The 17,482-nt window shown below is 49.3% G+C and overlaps 1 protein-coding gene across 3 annotated transcripts in view; it reads left to right on the forward strand.

Moving 5' to 3' along the window:
- Positions 1-17,482, forward strand: part of E2F3 (E2F transcription factor 3) — a 73,953-nt gene that overhangs the window by 7,614 nt on the left and 48,857 nt on the right. The window lies entirely within an intron of this gene.

A 17,482-nucleotide genomic window follows, 5' to 3' on the forward strand; every position in this document is an offset into this window, starting at 1 on the left:
CAACTCATTGTCAACTATTCGGAATAAGCAAAGCGACTTTAGATGTTCAGTGAAAGGGAATTCTTTTTAAATGGAAGGAATGACGGACTCTTAACAACAACGTGATAGTGTTTTTAAAGCTTTGTTACTGACAAGCGCGTTCTCCGTGTATCTGACGTTTCTGGTTCTGGAAAGGGGAGACATGTACAGAGACGAGAAGTTAAGAGGACTTTTGAAAGTTTCTTCAGGGCAGGGGCACCAGATGGCTCTGGTACTGGAAGTTTCGTCCGGGGCCGTCCACGTCTGGAGTTCCTGGACAGGTTTTCGGAGGCGCCTGCCCGGTCATGCGGGACCAGAGGTTCTTCCCGCAGGAGACACTCCTGATTGAGCCGAGTGGCTGGTCAGTTAGCGCTGTCAGAGGAAGTCCCCATCCCCTAAAACCCAGAACGCGTTCCATTAAAATGTCTTCTTTTACGGGTGGAACTGAGGAAACTTAAAAATAGAATCACTTCAAGCCCTGGAGCCTAAAAGTGAAACCCGATCTGAGGTGGGGCTTTCGTTCATCCCGTCGTTAGGGGCTGGGATCTGTGGCCTGTGTGTCACCCACAGACCCGCAGGGGCCGCGTGCGGGGATGGCTGAGAGGTTGGGAGTGCTCAGGAGCACCGAGACAGCAGTTCTGCTTGTCAGGGAAACTTCTTCCCAGAAGATATTTTGGTAAACGGAGTCGGTCTTCCAGGGAGGGAGAAGCCGAATGCCCTTGGTCCTCTGGGCCAGCCCATGCCTGGCTGTCCCGGAAAGCCTTTTGGCTCCGTGGACACGCTCTAGTTTTCATGACCCCAGTGGCCGTGGCTCCAGACACTAGGGTCACGGGAAGGGAACTCAGCCTGGAGGGCTTACCCCCTTCTTTGCCCGCTGCTCTTTCTGATGCTCTGAGGCTCTAGAGCTAGGAAATCAGAGCTGTAGCCCTGAGGGCCCCAAACCCCATCCCCTTTGAGCCCCGCTGGGTCTGGCAGGCCTTAGGAGAGAGGGAGGGGAAGGCTCATGCGTGCCACTCGGAACCCTCACGTTGAATCCAGGCGAGAAGGGAAGATAGGAGGGTCAGATGGTGGAGGCCAGAGTACCTGGGTTCTCTCTCTGGCTCTGCGCACCAGCCCTGTGACTTGGGGCTTAGCACCAACCCCTGCATCTCAGTTTCCTCACCTGTAAAACGGGAAGATCATAGTACCTAGTACAGAGTTCCTAACTCCTGGGGGGTTAGGAAGACTGCATGAGTTTCTATTCGTAAAGTGCTTAGGACAAGGCCCGGTGCATGGGAGCGCTGGTGAGAGTGTTCCCTAGGTACGCACGCGAAGGACCCGGCTCCCCTTTCACAGCCATCCCCTGGACTGTCCTTTGTGGCCTGTTTTCTTAACCAGCCCGGTGTTCCCTTAAATCCAGTTACACCTACAAAAGTGACGAGGAGGAGGCGTGATGCACGGGGCGGTTTTCTCCTGACCTGGTCATAAGCCGTGCATCGACTTGGGTTGAATAATAAGCTTCTTATAAGAGTAGTAGTAACAGCATCGTGACGAACATCCTTATTTCTCCAGTTAAGTGTGTTAATAAAGTTGCACTGCTAACATGAACCGCACCGTTAGCATGATTTCACTTCTGCACGGTAAGCCATGGCTTGAGACTGAATGGCAGAAATCGGGGTGTCTGAGCACCCCGGACCCCGGCCAGCGTGGAGGCCCTGTCCGGTGGCGGGGGGGCGGGGGGGGCGCATTGTTCTCCAGAGTCAGGCAGCCTGCCTCTGGGCCTCCCTGTCCTCTCCCCAGCTCACTCTCACCCTTCACTTCTCCCTCTGGCTTCTAGAAGGATGCCGGTATTGCAGCCATCCCTGGCTGCTCCTGTGACTTACCAGATTAATTACAACCTTTTTTCCCCGGCATTCAAGGTCCGGTGAAATCTCGCCTTTCCCGTTCTGCCTCCCATTCCTCCCCGCTCGGCGGCTGGCCGGCACAGCGTTTCAGATGGCTGCAGGGTTCCCTCTGGTGCCTTCGTCTGCTCGTGGGTTCCCTGTCCTCCCACTCCACCTCACTTCTCTGCTGCCCTCGTTCCCACCTGCCCACTGTGTCCGACTCCCTGCAGCCTCCTCAGCGGCGGTCCTGCGGCCCCAGGAAACCGGTCGGTGGTGTCGGTGGTGTTCTCGTCGCGTCGTCCCCACAGTGCCTTACACCCCGTAGACCCAGATTGCGGGGACGCGTTTGCGGTGGACGCTCTGGTGCGCTCGGCGCCCCGGCGGTTCTGCTGGGGATGCAGAAGTCCGAGGCGTGACCCGCCCGCTCTGGAGTTGACAGCTTGGGGAGACAGGCTTTAAACACAAGGTGATCTCGCGAGCAGGATGAGACAGGAGGAAAACAAGATTCATCTAGTCCTCAGTGGCGCGGTGTCCACGGGAGGGGCCGGCCGGGCCAGGAGACGGGGAGCTCTCAGGCCATCAGCCCCGGAGCCCCCGAGCGTGCACGTTCGAATCATCTGGGCACTTTCAAGAAATGCCAGAACTTGCCCCCTCCTCCCCCGCATTAGTTAGAATCCTTGAAGGTGGGATCCAGACATGGGAACTTTCCTCTTTGAGTGTCCCAGATCATTTTGCTGTGTGCTGTCAGTTGGCACCACGGAGCTATGCGGAGAGGGAGGGTTGAGGATGTTGTTGGTGGCTGGGGACACATCCTGAGGCAAAAGGCAGGGAGTGGAATATAGGTCACATAGGAGAGACCAGCTGGGCTGAAGTCAATATGGCGGAGTAACAGGACCTAACCTTGGCCGTGTTGGTAGTCCTGGTCTAGCATAGGGACTGGCCTTCCTACGAGGGTCAGGCAGGGAGGTCGTTGTGGGGGGGCAGGGGGTGAGCGATGGGGGGGGGGGGCCGTGCTTGAACACAGAAGAAATGTCCTATCTAAAGGGGGCCCCGGGACCCAGCCCTAGTCAGTGTCTGCCGGAGGGGAAGGCAGGCCCGGCGCGTTGCCGTATCTGCAACCTTCTTAAAATGCCAGAAATCTACCAGTTTTATAACGTTGGCTCGATTAAATAGGAAAATGTGCAGGCCAAACAAAATAGGTCTCTAGGACAGATTTGGCTTAAGGGCTGCCACTCGGCAGTCTCTGGTCTTTGGGATAATAATAGCGAATGTTTATTGAGTGTCCGCGTGTGGAGGGCGCTGAACTAAGTGCTTTCCCCACATGAGCACATTATCCACATAACAGCCTGTGAAGTGGGTATTATCATCAGGCTCGTTCTGCACGGGGGGAGACCGTGAGGGGTTAATGAGGGGAGCCGTGGAAACGGAACCCGAAGGCCTGGCTGCAAAGTCTCAGCTCATTCCTGGCCTTTATCCTCCACGGTCTCTGACGCGGTTTTCATTCTATAGCAGAAACTCGAGATGCCTGTCCCCGAGAAATCACCCGGTGTTTTTCCAAGCTTACCCGATAGCAGGAACCGCCTGTAGCACTCGTTCCAGGCTTTCCCCTCCGTGCTCTTCAATTAGAGAGAAATACCAAGATCGCCTGATCTGGGATGTTTGGCCAAGACCGCTGGAAGTAGGGGAGCCCAGGCAAAGGTTCTGGATGCTGGAACGGCCAGGCGAGGGCTGAAGCTGCCTGCAGAACCCGTGTCGAGTGTTCTAGGGTCCTCTCCACGCCTTCCGCAGTGGGAGGGACTAGCCCAGCAGACCCGGCAACCTGGGCCAGGTGCACTGGATCCCAGGCCCGCCCCTTGTGGCTCCTACACCTGTATTTCCAGGTCCTTGCGCAGACAAACCATCCGGATGACCCAAACCCCAAAGTGGGCGAAACCAGAAGGGGCTCCCAAAGCATCGAGAACCTTGGCTCGGGAGGTCTGAGTGGATGTGATTGCCGCACGCCGGGTACCAGCGCAGGCTAGGGATATAGCGTATCATGCGATAGGCTGCACGTCGTGCCCTCGGAGGATTTACTTGACCCTGTAGTAGGAAGGCTTTTTTGGGCCTAGGCTGCCTGGAATAGTTTACCAAGGGAACCCAAAGCCAAGATGCTTCCCTGGGAAGGGAACCAGGTCACACCATTTTGGGCAGGGGCGCCGTAGATCTCATGCGTCTGGGAGCAGGACAGCAACAGTGACCGTTTGAGTAGACAGGATGAAAGTGAGGGTGATTTAAAAAAAAAAAAAAGGAAAAGGACTGTAGACTGCCCTGAGGTTTCGCTTCTGGGACTATGGAATGGATGGGGCTGAGCGTGTCTTGCATCGTGCCGCACGCCGTGGGGAGGGAATGGTTGTCTGTGAGGGACGCCGCAAGTCATCCAGTTTCTGACGAGGCTAGGGCCACACACTGGAAACGTGGCTTCGGAACAGAGGCCACAATGGGCGTCTTGAAAAACAATGACCAGCCAAGAGCTGGTCTCCCTCACTTTAAAAACAAACAAACAAACAAACAAAATACCAACCAAAATGAATATGGTGCCACAAAAACCTTTCTCTGTTTTCACTTCTGGTGTAATATGAAAACGAGACAGATCCATCAGGTTGGTTTGGGGATCAATACTGTCAGGGCTCCCAGAGACCAGCCATCAGACGTTATTTATCATGTGCTCTACGAGGTCCGGGCCTGGCTCCCGGCTGCTTTGAGAAAGCCCCCAGTTTGCACCCTCTCGAAGGCGAGACCCAGCTAGAGAGTGCTGCGCATAAAAAGAAAGGTCACATAATTATGTCTTGAACTAAGATGCCTCTTTGGACGGTCATTTCCCAGGCTCTCTGATTTTGCTGATTAAAAAAAGAAAAAAAAATCTTGAACTTTCTTAAGCTCTAGCACTTTAGCATTTAAAAATGAGTGAGTACTCTTCTGGAGGAGAGACTCCTGTCCATTCTAAGTATCTTTTTATAATTAATTTTTAAATATGGAACGTGTACTTAAGCCCATTTGCAGCGCTCCGTGAAATGCCCAATTTAGTGGCTATATCGGGCAGCAACGATCACACCGAAAATGTAAAGTTTCCAACCTTTCACGTTGCTGTTCTCCCTGTTAGTATCTCTGACACCCTCAAAATGCGGGATTCTAGGAGGCGAGGCTCTGGGCCCCAGAGCCGGGGGCCGTGGCGGTAGGGCATGGAAGGAGCACAGGCTGGAAGATGTGGCCTCAGAAACAGGCTCTGTCACTTACCAGCATGTGACCTTTTACAAATTAGACATTTGAGCTGAAGGTACCTAAAATAGTGTTTCCTGTCTCCTTCAGTGGTTTGAAGGATTAAATGAGATAGCGTTTATAGGAAACATGTGTTCCTGATTTAGTCCATGCCCCGCCTCCACCTCCACAGTAGAAACTTCTGAGTGTTGGTGAGTCTGAGGTCTCGGTCTTTACCCCCCTCCAGGGAAAGCAGAGTGTTGGACAGATTCACACCCCCACTCTGTGCAGAATGCAGTCCCCTGTGTTCTGAGGCGTTCAGAGGCAACCAGGACATCCTTGCTCTCATCAGGAGAAAGGCAAGATGGAACATGTTCTTCAGTCATTAAGACAAGATAAAAGACAGTGAAGGCCGTCCGATGGTATCAGTGGAGTTTCTTGGGCATCCAAACTTGGAAGAGGACAGAAAGCTTGAGGGCATTTGAAAATGGAGCAGGATTTCAGGCACCACTGATGTTTTGGTGGGATACTGCCTCCTCACTTGAAGCCAGCAGCCCCTCCAGTTATGATGGTCAAGGTTGTCTCTGGACATTGCCAGGGTCTCCTGGGGGCAAACTTGACCCCACCCCCATTGAGAACCGTTGTACTAGAGCTCGAAGGTAGGGCAGAAATGGAATCGCGCAGATAGGTACATCTTCTATATATGAACACTCTAAAATGTGGTAGAGATTTTCAAAGCAAAGCAAATGATTTCTCATAGCTTGATTTTAATTTCGGGATGCCTGCCCTACCATGGAACCCCAGAGCTGTGCCCAGAGAAACCCCAGAGAAAACACGGTCTGCGTAGCCTGCAGAAACCGTGTCTGGTTTTTCACCCGGTATGCGGTGAATCGACCCCTCGAAGCCTCCCCATAACTCGGAGAAGAAAGGATCAAAATCTGCCACTCAGGGAAGGCCAAGGAAGTTTTGCATTTATCCACGTACTGACCTGGGTCATCAAGACAGACCTCAGACCTCCTTCTCAGCATGGTCGTTGGTCCCGGTGCGACCGCGCCGTTCTTCGATGATCTGGGCGCATAATCCCCCCCCAACCCCCATCTCCCTCACCCGAAGTGGGGTTCCTACCTCACGGGGCTGTTGTGAATGAAGGTCGAATGCCATGATGTGTGTCAAGTGCTGGTCAGGGCCGGCCACCTGGTCAGCTCAGGAGTGGTGGCCGTCGTGGTATGGTGTTGGTAGCGGTACCATCGCTGTTAAGCAGAAGGCTTCCTTCCAGCCCAGACCAGCTGTTAGCAAATCAGGTGAAGTGGATTGAGAGGTACAAACTTGCAGTTACAAAGTAAGTTAGTCAGAAGGAGGAGAAGTATAGCATGGGGAATAGCCAGTGATACTGTAACCACTTCATTCGGTGACAGTAGCTACACTTTTTGGTGGTGAGCATTTCCCAGCGCAGGTAACTCTTTGGGTCACTGTGTTGGACACCTGGAACTATCATCATATGCACCAACTGTACTTTAATTAAATAAAAAAATAACAGGGTGCCCAGGTGGCTCGGTCAGTGAGGCGTTTTAACTCCTGGTTTTGGCTCAGGTCATGATCTCCGTGCTCAGCATGGATCCGCTTGGGATTCTCTGCCTCTCCCTCTCCCGCCTCTCCAAAAAAACAAATAAATAAAAATAAAAATAAATGCTCAGAATAAAATAATCCTAAATGTGCATATCGAAAAAGAAATTAGAAAGGTAAAACTCTTGGAAAAAAGAATTGAGAGTCTAGAGATTTAAGAAACATCTGTTCGTGTGTTATTAATAAGCCAACAGAAGTGAATCAATGTCAACTGAGAAATATTAATTTGCATCAAATACTTAATACTAAAAAATGCATAATATACATTTTTCATCATATGTAGTAACTGCAGTCCAAACACTGAAATATATCAGCTAACCAGGAAATTCACACATCGTTGAAGACAAGATTACATTTGTAAATGAAGAGAAAAACCTGGTACCTGGTGGTTTTTCTTTTTAACATCTTGTTTATTATATGTTGCACGTGACAGTATTAACTGTGGTGCACACAGAAGCAGGTAACAGAAATAAGTCAAGCTCTCCATCCCCTAGAAGTGACCCAATTTTCCCTTCTACTAATAAAAAAAAAAAAAATGATATAGCTCAGTCTTCCATTCAGACTTGCTTGCTGAAACATGCAAAATCTGAGTTCTGGGTTTTCAGAATTAGATGCTTTAGCAAGAATATGCGTATCAATCACTTCGCGTTCTGAAGTAGTATTGGACTGCAGCACTAGAAGGATGAGAACACGCCAAGAAGAGTACACTAGGAGGCCGGGAGTGGGCTCCGCGCTGCACTGGTACCCCGCGGGTGCTCACCCCTCCCGACTCCGCATCCGGCGAGTCCACGCAGATGGCTGGTAATTGACCGTTGTGGAAGGATTTAGGCCGGGGAACATGGCACATGCCACAAATTCAGGCATTTTTTTTCTTTTTTTTTTTCCTGGAGAGCTGGTTGTGAAATATTTAAAAATGTATACTGTTGTGACCATGAAAAAAAAAACCCCGAAAACATTTAGCAGCCATTCCCTTTGTAGCTGGTGCGTCAGCAGCCTCTTTCCCGGGCTCACTCGCACCCACCGCCTACCGACTGCTTTGACTTCCCGGGGGGTTCTGTAGGGGCACCCGCTGTATGCCAGCCCCTCTTCTAGGCGCTAGGCGTACAGCAACAGACAAAATCCCCTGCCCTTGGGTGGCTCAGATCAGACCTGATCAAGATTTTGCCACATCATAAATAGCCTGTTCCCATCTTTGATGGATTCTGGTCTTTAAAAACAAAGAAACAAACAAACAGTGGTTCTTGGGTTCTAGGGTGTCAGACCAGGGGAAACACTTGGGAGCATGTTAGAACTGCAGGCTTTCCGGTCACACCGGAGACCTACTGCGTCAAAAACTCTGGGGGTGGGACCCGCAGTGTGGGGTTAAGCAGCACCCCCTCTTCCCCTCCCCCCCATCATTCTGGGGCACCAAGTTTGAAAGGCACCGGTAGAGAAAAGCCAGCTCTCAGCTCCTAGCAAGAACGGGCCGGGGAATGCCAGGGCCTTGTTTGTGCGGCAGCGTTGCTCACTGAGTGCCAATCTCATAGCAGCCGAGCTTACAAACCATAGTCTTGGGTGTATCAAGACCGTTTGAAACTGGCAGTACCCCTTGATCTCTCCCTGGGCCTGGCATCCCTCCCTGAAACCGGAGGACTCCGAGAGGATCCTGCCCGCCGCGGCCCAGAACGCAGCAACAGAAATTCTTAGCCTTCTTTGGGCTTTTCATCATCCAGCAAACAGGGAAACTGCTTCCCTCCCTCTTCTCCAGAGACTGTTGACATGTTTGGTTGACAAATATTTTCCTCCTTTTAATTCCCTCCCTCTTAATGGTCCTCTTATCTAGCACCATTCAAAATCTTTATAACCAAATTGCCAGCCAGATGTACAGGACTTATCTGGAAACGAAACGGTCGCTCTCCTTCCACGTCTGGTAATTTGGGTATTTAAAGATATTGTGAGGAGCAGATGAAATGAGAGACCACGGGAAAGCGTCCAGCCTGGAGCTGGGTACGGAATGGCTGGGCACTCGGTTACTGTCTGCCGTTCCTGCCCCTTCCCCAGGAAAGACATTAAACAGAGGCACGCTTCTTTGTGTGAAAAGTTTGAACCCCCCCCCCAGATTGAAATGGGTGTGAATCACCATCATATAAATTATAATCAAAACCATGGAATCAGAAATTTTGATTAGTTTATGTATATATACATATATATAATAAAACTTAGAAACTTGAAAATAAAGATGTTAACTTGATATTTTTTTTTTCCCCCTCACGAGGAGGGATTCTTTACTTCTGCACCAGCCCAAACCAGGGTTGGCTTCTAAATAAACCTGTGCTCAGTTTATAAGTGCTCATCACCTGCTACCCATGTTCAAAGGAGTGTTTGGGAGGGAATGATAGTTTCTTTTGAGACCAGACTGTCTGGAAAATGCCTGCATAGGGTCATGTGGCTTGATTATGGCCCAGGTTTGTCTTGGTGGTTCTCTTTCTAAAACTGTCTCCCTGGCCCTTCGGTGGGCAGCTCCGCCCCCTACCCGTCCACCTGCAGCCAAAACAACTTCAGGGGACTGGGACGGCTCTCAGTTTGACAGTTTAAAGCTTGCCATTTGCGGTCGATGGCATTACAGAGGTCGAGAAAATACGGCAGGCGCTACTCATTTCTTGCTTCCTGCTTTGCTCGAGAGTGTGAAGATCAGCTTTTCTGAAGCCCTTGACTTCCGATGTCTGCTGCTCGGTGTCGTGAGGGTGGCCGAGGTGTGGCCCTTCAGCGTCCGTTGCTTCTGAAGGTGTAGCATGACTCAGCTGTCACCATCCTTCCCAAACCAGGCCGGGTGTGGTCCTCCCAACACGTCTTGGGGGGTAAAAGAAGTTAGCCATGCTGTCTACGGTTGTTGCATTTTAGAAATGTTTTTAAACGGACCCAGACGTTCGTCGTCACATCTGATGGGTCCAAGTTGCCCAGAGGTGAGCTCTTTTGGGTCTTGCTTTACTTTGCTGTAATATAAGAATGATGGTGTTGAAATGACCCGCTTACTGGCTGCCCTTTTTAGGTCAGGAAGGTCTCCTGCTGTTTTTGCCTCTCCGAGAAGGGATCTCAGTAGGAATCCACGTAGGCTACCACTTGGCATGATCAGGACCTCGGATCTCTTGCCCTGGGAAACTTCTCTGTGCAAACCAGACTTGTGAAGACTGATCAGTTAGTATGGGAACTCATTCAGCCTCCCTGAGACGTGGAACGGCTGGTTGCTGGCATCGCTGTTCCTTGCATTCCTGACCCCGAGGTTATTAGAGACCTCAGGTTCAAGTCGAATGATCCTGTTAGTATCCAGCTGTGGTAACCCCTCTCTGAAGCCCAGCTCTTGAAGGAACGTAACGGACCCTGTCCTTTACTCAGGTGTCCACCGATGACTGCTGTGAAACACTGACTTTGTTGCCTTTTTTTTTTCCTTTATTTAAAGAAAATACTTGTTTTTAGTATATGCTTGCTTATTTAAAGAAATCAAAGACAGTCCATGAGGTTAAACTTTAAATACCCTGTCCTCCCTCCTCGTCCTGCTTCCCTTTCTGGACGTAACCACAATAACAGCTTAGCCTGTCCCTTTTTTGTTCATTTGCAAATATATATTTTATACGAAGATGCAAATTGTGGCTTGCAGGCTCGGCCGAGTGGGGCAGCAGACCTAGGCCCGCACCAGTACGCCCTGCCATGCCGCACTGCTGCCCAGTGAATGGAGGTAGCTCCTCCCATGTGAGTGTGCTCTCTCTGTTCTTGCCAGTTTTAACTGTCCTTGTGCGTGTGTTTTTGCACATGTGTGTGTCTCCTCCGGGCAGGTGCAGAGGATGCCTGTTTTCCTGTGCTCTTTCCAATATTGGGTATAACATTAGTCTTTCTGCAGTTCTGCTCGGGATGTTAGCTGGCGATTTCTGATTTTTTTTAATTTTTTTATTTTTTACTTTTTTCTAAATGAATACTAGTTACCTCCACCTCAGCGACTTCCGTTACTGCTACCGGCTGATGTTTATGGAGTGTATTTCTGTGCCGGGATGGTTGTAAGCACTTCACATGGAATTTACTAATTTCAGCTTCAGCATCCCTGTGAATTTGGTAGGATTATCGTCCTCATTTTCCAGATACACTGAAGTGTCTGTGACCCGATTTGTATTTCTGTGAGTTGCCTCGTGCAATCCTTTATCATTTCTTGTTTACAAGGCTATTATAACTTTCTTTTTGAATTATTCGAATTTTTAATGCATTATAGATACTGGGATTTCTGATGTCTGTGTGTCTGTGTGTCTGTGTGTGTGTGTAGTAAATATTTTCCCCTTTTTGTCACTTTCCTATTAATTTTGCCTATGAAATATTTCTCTCCAGCAAAGTTTTGCTCATTTTTTTAAACATATAAACCTATAATCTTAACAGTTTATGAGTTTGGTGACTTGTTTTGGAAAGTCTTTCCTAATCCCTACATGATAACGATATTCTGTATTTTTTTCTCCCGACTTCATAATTTTGTTATTTTGATCTTTAACCTCCTTGGAAGGGGGCGTGTTGTGCGTGTACGTTAGAGACCTAACTTTATATTTTTCCGAAATGGATAGCCCATCATACTAGTGCCCTTTGTTGATGGCTCGGCCTTTCGTCATGCGTTCGAAACGCCACTTTTGGAGCTGCTCAGCCAGTACAGCATGTGAGTCTTGATCCCCAGGTTGTGCGTTCAGGCCCCACACTGGGAGTAAAGATTACTTAGGACAAAAAAAGAAAAAGAAAGAAAGAAATGCCGCATTTATCTAGTGTGTGCGTGTGTACACGCACATGGATCCGTATTGGTCTGATTCGGACCTTCTCTGCTCCCTTGAGCACTCTGGTGTAAATACGGTAGCTTTGTGGTATGTTTTGCTATAAATAGGGAAAATCTCACCCCCTCTCATCTTATAACTTTTTTTTTTCTTTCATTAAAATTACAGTTTTCAACATTATACTTTGTTGTAGTTTTACCATCAGGCCTCTCCCCGCCCCCATCTACTAGGAATTTCAGGTAATGAGAAACTAACAATTGTCAGCCTTACTGAATGGTTTTCTGTGCCGGCCGTGGCCTTGAGCAACGTGTGTGTGTGTTACTGCTTCTGCCAGAGCAACCTTCCTCACCTGTAGATGAGCACAGGGAGGTTCGGGGGCTCAGCATTTGGTCCCAGCCAGCGAGAGCCCTCCCAAGCACTCCCACGGTGGGGCAGCAAGGGTTGAAAAATCCGGCCTCGCTCAGGGTAATTGTTCCCGTCCAGGACAAGGGTCACAGCGGGACCCCAGTGTAACATAGAAATGAGAGGAGGGGAAATGGCTTTGCTCCATGCTTCTTGGGCCTGGAGTTGTTGACTGCCATGTCCTTCGGCCTGGACATTCCAGGGCATTCTGGCGGGAAGGGCCCTCATCACAATCCCTGTCCCCCACCCTACCCCCAAACTGCCAGTGACTACCTTTTCAAAGAAAAGGCAACACGTGTTAGCTCTGGGGGCGGAACAAAGGTCTTGACGCATCTGGAAACACGTGGCTGGAGAGAAGAACTTAAACTGGAGCATTTTTTCCTCCGTGTCTAAATCAGTCACCCTGCCAGGCTGAACCTGCCTTTGCAGGCGGCTGCCCCTTGATTCGATTTCTCTCGGGTTCCTCCTGTTCTTGAGGGTGAACATCAGGGAAGTAATTTTCTTTGGAGAACTTCGGATCGGCCTCCCCAGCAGAAGTCCGGCTGAGCGCCCACCAGGAGCCTTAGAAAAGTAATCTGATTTATTAGTAGGAGTATATTGATTCTGTGTGTCAGAAGGACCCAGAGGCCTGTGACAGTGAGTTCATCTGAAATTATAATTTAAAATACCTAACAGACGAGCCGCACTGAAATACTACTCGAGAATGTAAATGATTAGGTGCTCGGTGAATTTCACATGTACGTGTAATTAAATTGACAGTTGGTGGGTCAAGTTTGTTTTCATATCCTAAATCATTTAATTTACTTTTTCTTCTTCAACCGTCGCTGGTGGTAAGGAGAGAGGAATTGCTATTAAATCTTATAGGCCTTTATAAAAATAGATCATTGTGCCTTCGTTGTTCATTTCTCTGTTTAATCGGTCCGCATTCCCGGATCTTATATTATAAAACAGAAGACACCTCATCAAAGAATTCTCCTTTTTACTGCATAACGGCCGTCTTAATTTTGTGGAAGTCACCAAGGTTTCCTTCGCGACTGAGAGGTGAATGTATAATCATCTTATTATCTGTTCAGCACCTGCCGTGTGGCCTTGCTCCTTCTGTCTGCAGTTAGGGCTGGGACGCGTGGCTGCAGGTGTACGTGGCTGCAGGTGCACCCGCCGGGGTCGCGCTGGTGGTGACCGCTGCCACTCGTACCTGTGGCTTCGCCTCCACTGACCTGGGCTTTCTGTCCCTCCCGGGCTTTAAGCTTCGGCTCTGCTTGCCCTGTTAGCCGTTGTCCTCATTGCCTTCCAAATGTCTTCTCACTTCTTCCAATCCAGCTGCCCTGGCATCCTGGATTTTTCCATTCTTGACAAATGATCTGTCCACTCACTGTAACTGTAGTTCCACCCATGCTGATATCTGTTGAAATGTGACCCAGAATCGAAATGTGACTTCAGGAAACGGTGGGTGGGACATTTTTCTCTTCCGATGGTCCGTGGTCTTCAGGCACCCAGACCACCCAACTGTACCTTCTCCGCTGTGACGTGTCGGAGGAGTGGGGTTGCCTGTGTCCGAAAGTGGTTTAGAGTCCCAGGTCCCAGAGAAGGTGCAAGTTAGCCGTGTTCACTTCTGTAATGCGGTAGAGCAACGTTTGCCACCAAGGCTGCCTGCCTCCCCCAGGCACGGTGAACTGACCTCAGACTAATTGCATCTCTGGCCATATAAAAGGAATCCAGAACCTCCCAGGGTTTGCTCCCACAGCTACTCCTTAACCCTAACGAGACTTTGTAACCCAAAGATTAAATGTTTTATTTCGGCTTCCTGGCCTGGGTTACCGACACACTTTGTATGTGGTCCTTTTTCCCTTAGAAGGTTCAAAACAGTAATTTGGTCCAGAAACTACTGCAAAATCGGTACCTGACAAATGTGACTGTTTGGACTGGAGGTGGGCCAGAGTGCGCGGTGATCACTTATAGGGCAGGAGGGAGGTGCGCCGAGGAGAGTGGGTTTGCTGTGTCTTCAGACTCGGCGGCGTCTGGTGTCTGGCAGGGGTCACAGCCTGGATGGACGAGGTCAGTCAACCTTACACCTCTAGGCTCCTGTTCCTTGTCTGTCAAATGTGACTCATCTTCAAAGCCTCCTTCTACTTAGACCTTGTGTGATTTGTCCACTCAAGCCACAGGCACCCACCCCACCACCGTGGCCCCTGGGTTCTTGGGGGCCTCAGGGAGGTTCCGCTGCCCCAGATGGCCACTGGTCTGCCGCTGTGCATTTGGGGCCCCGCTGGAGGTGACTCAGACCTTGTGCAAGGGGGGAGACCCAGAGTGCGAGTCGCCTCCCTCCTACTACTCGCCACACCCCTCCCCTTCCAGACTTGGTGTCTCTGACTTCTCCACTTTTCAAAGTCCTAAGGGTTAATTATGATGTTTACTATTTACATTTGCATTCCTGATAGTGCTCTTTCAAAGTGAGTGGCACTGATTCATTTTCAAGTCTAAGTAGATCTCATACTCAGGGCGTGGTTTTCTCCTGGCCTTTGAGATGGGCCCCAGGCCAATGCAGCAAGCCTGGGTGAATGTTACACTCGCCCAGAAATCGCTGAATCTCATTGCTCGCCGGTTGCCAGGACTTTGGTCCCTTCCCTCCAACAACCCAGGAAACGGCCTCCGAGATTTTACAACGATTATGAAAAATACTAAGAAATGTCATTTCCAGGTTCCAGGTGAGGAAACAGAATGAAGGTCAGAGGCATCTAGTGACTTTCTTTTCCCCTCCAAGCTGAGATAGGATTAGACTTTGGTCTAATCTCAGAAGTTTTGGGGGTTTGGGCAAATGGTTTCACTTTTCCAGGACCTCAGTTCCTTCATCCATAACATGGGACAGTTAATGACCAGGGCGGAGATGAAAGAATGAACGAGGACGCAGGCCCGGGATGTAGAAAGTGAGCAGAAAGGTTCGCGCTTACTCTGTATGGTTAGGAAGTTGTAGAGACAGGCCAAGAACAGGTCTCGGGTCGAAACGTCATGTGACCACACGACTCCCTGTGCATACAGACATCCAAAATCGTCTTTAGACAGATAGACCTGTTTATTTTAATTAGATCGTACGTATATTTAGAACCATTTCAATCAGCGTGGCTTTGGTACAAATTCTGTTATAGTTCTCTCTCTCTGTCTTTCACTCTTGTTATTCTAAGCTGTCCTGCAATGGTATTTTTAAAAATTGCTGGAACTCAGGACGGCGCAGTTGCCAGGGGAGAGCCAGGACACCGAAGGTTCTCCGAGGCCAGTGGTTCTCAGCTGGGTACAAGTCTGCTCCCATGTCTGGTTGTCGTAACTGAGCAGAGGGAAGGCGGGGATGCTGCTGGCATCTCGTGGGTATTGGCTGTTAAACCCCCCACAGAACAGAGAATTATTGGGGCCCAAACATCCTTAGTGCTAAGTTTGTGAAGCCATGCCCTGCGGTGATTCTCTTCCTGTCGGAGGCAGGCTCACTCCCTCTCCTTTACTGTGAAGTCCTCAGTCCTTTCCTTTTCTAAGGGGTATTGGTTTTCCATATGAAAAATCTTCAAAATCCTAAAAATCTAGGGCCATCTTTCAAACCGTAAGGGGCAGAGGAAGCTGGAGAGGAAATGGTTTAGTTCTGTCCTCTAGCTTGAGGTATAGAAAGCTCTCAGATCGGCTCAGAAGTTCTTGGAACAGCTTTCTTTTCGGTGTGCCTGCCCTCCCCCCAGCAGCGTCATTGATATTTTCGGTTTTTGCCAGCGCCAAGTAAACAGTGGCAGGCTATATGAATAAAATGTTCTTACGCTGTCAATACTCTTTTTTATACAAATAATACATGACTTCTTGTTCTCACACACGCTGATTTCTAGGGGAACTTTCATAATGTGTTTTGAAACTTTTATTTCTTTCAAATTGAGCGACCCGATTGTTGGAGTGAACCATCAGTTCTAGCATGAATCCTGACTGTTAGAATAGCAGCCTGTGCTGGCTACTCATGCTTCGAACATTCTGCTGTGCTTTATCAAAGTGAAAACAGGAAGTTCGTATTTTAAATAGAAATTCTACTTTAAAATTCTAATTTTGCTAATTTTTCCGTTCTGGAATATTAAGATCGGTAGGCTTGCCGTAGAAAACATGGATGCCAAGTTCAATTTGAAATTCAATAAACAACAAATGCCTTTAATATAAGTATGTCCTGTGCGGTATTGGGGATATACTAAAAATTATTTGTTGTTTGTCTGAAACTATAATTCAGCTGAGGGTTCTGTATTTTTATTTGCTAAATCTGGCAACCCCAAAGATAGGACTCGGGACTGGAAAACACCAGGAAATACCACTCATGTCTGGCATCTCCCCACATAACTTTATCTTGGATGTTGGACTTCATGAAAGTGTTCAATAATAAATCTGAGGCAAAAATTTGCCAAGAAGAAAGAAAGAAATTTCTGAAGGGAATTTTAAAAAGTTTGTTCTGTGATCGCATTCCTTGGTCTTTGAAGGTGGCTCGAATCCACCAGTTAGAAATCTCTTATCTCATGTTCCAGAAGGGCCCTGTATTTGATCTAAAAACTCGATTCCAGAGGTGGAACCTGGATGGGAGAGAGAATCCTTTTTCTGGTTTGGCTTCCAGGCATTACCTAAAATTTACATGAGATCATACAGTTTCCAAGCATGTTCTCTTCATCGTGGGCAGAATTCGAGCTCGAAGGCTGATTGCAACCAGGGGAATGGGTTGATTACAAGACAACTAGATTAGCTTTAGGAAATGGCCCAAAAGCCCAACAAGAATTCTCATGAAAAATACAGAATTGTCGGAGTCTGCTGACAGGCAGCGTGCCAGAGCGTGGAGCCCTCAAGCTCCCCTCTCCGTTATGGGGCGACCTCCAAGTTTACCTGTATGGGAGGAAAGCTGTTGTTCCAGATGCCAGCGTCTTCCCATCTTTGTGGCCTCAAAGTGGGTCCATCCCAGGTTCCCTGCTGCCCCGAGCTGCCCTAACGATGTTTCTGCTGTGTCAGCTGCGGTCAAGTACCTGCACGTTCCGTCTGGTCCCACAGCACATCGCAGTGGCCTGCCTCTAGTTTCAGTCACATCTGAGTGCGTCAGCCCGTGTGCTTCGGGCTCAGATTCTGCCCCCTGCTGAGTGTCACTTTCTGCTTTCTCCCAAGGAGCTTCTCTAGGGTCACTGGTGCGAAGACTGCAACCCACACGTGGAGGGCGTTAGCATGCCAGGAGGCAACCCTAACCCTGTGGGTATGGAAGGAAGCCAGTGGGTTAATCTCTCTGCCTTCCAGAACAGTTCCTGGGGGCCCACGGCTGAATCAAGCCCCCATCACCCACAGCCATGACTGCGTTCACATGCCCTGAAGTCCTACCCCTGTCTCACATTCCCTGCGCCCCAACTCCCACTTCCTGGGATCACTTCTGAATGAACTGCCTGCACCCAAGTCCTTGTCTTGGTCTCTGTTTCCAGAAACGTCTACATTCAGACACCTGTCACGTGAGCTTACCTGGGGTGCCCTAACAGAATACCACCTACCGGCTGGCTTACACAGCAAATTTATTGTTCACAGTTTTGGAGC

Source organism: Meles meles, chromosome 5 (genome assembly GCF_922984935.1).
Source record: "Meles meles chromosome 5, mMelMel3.1 paternal haplotype, whole genome shotgun sequence".
NCBI classification, from domain to species: domain Eukaryota; kingdom Metazoa; phylum Chordata; class Mammalia; order Carnivora; family Mustelidae; genus Meles; species Meles meles.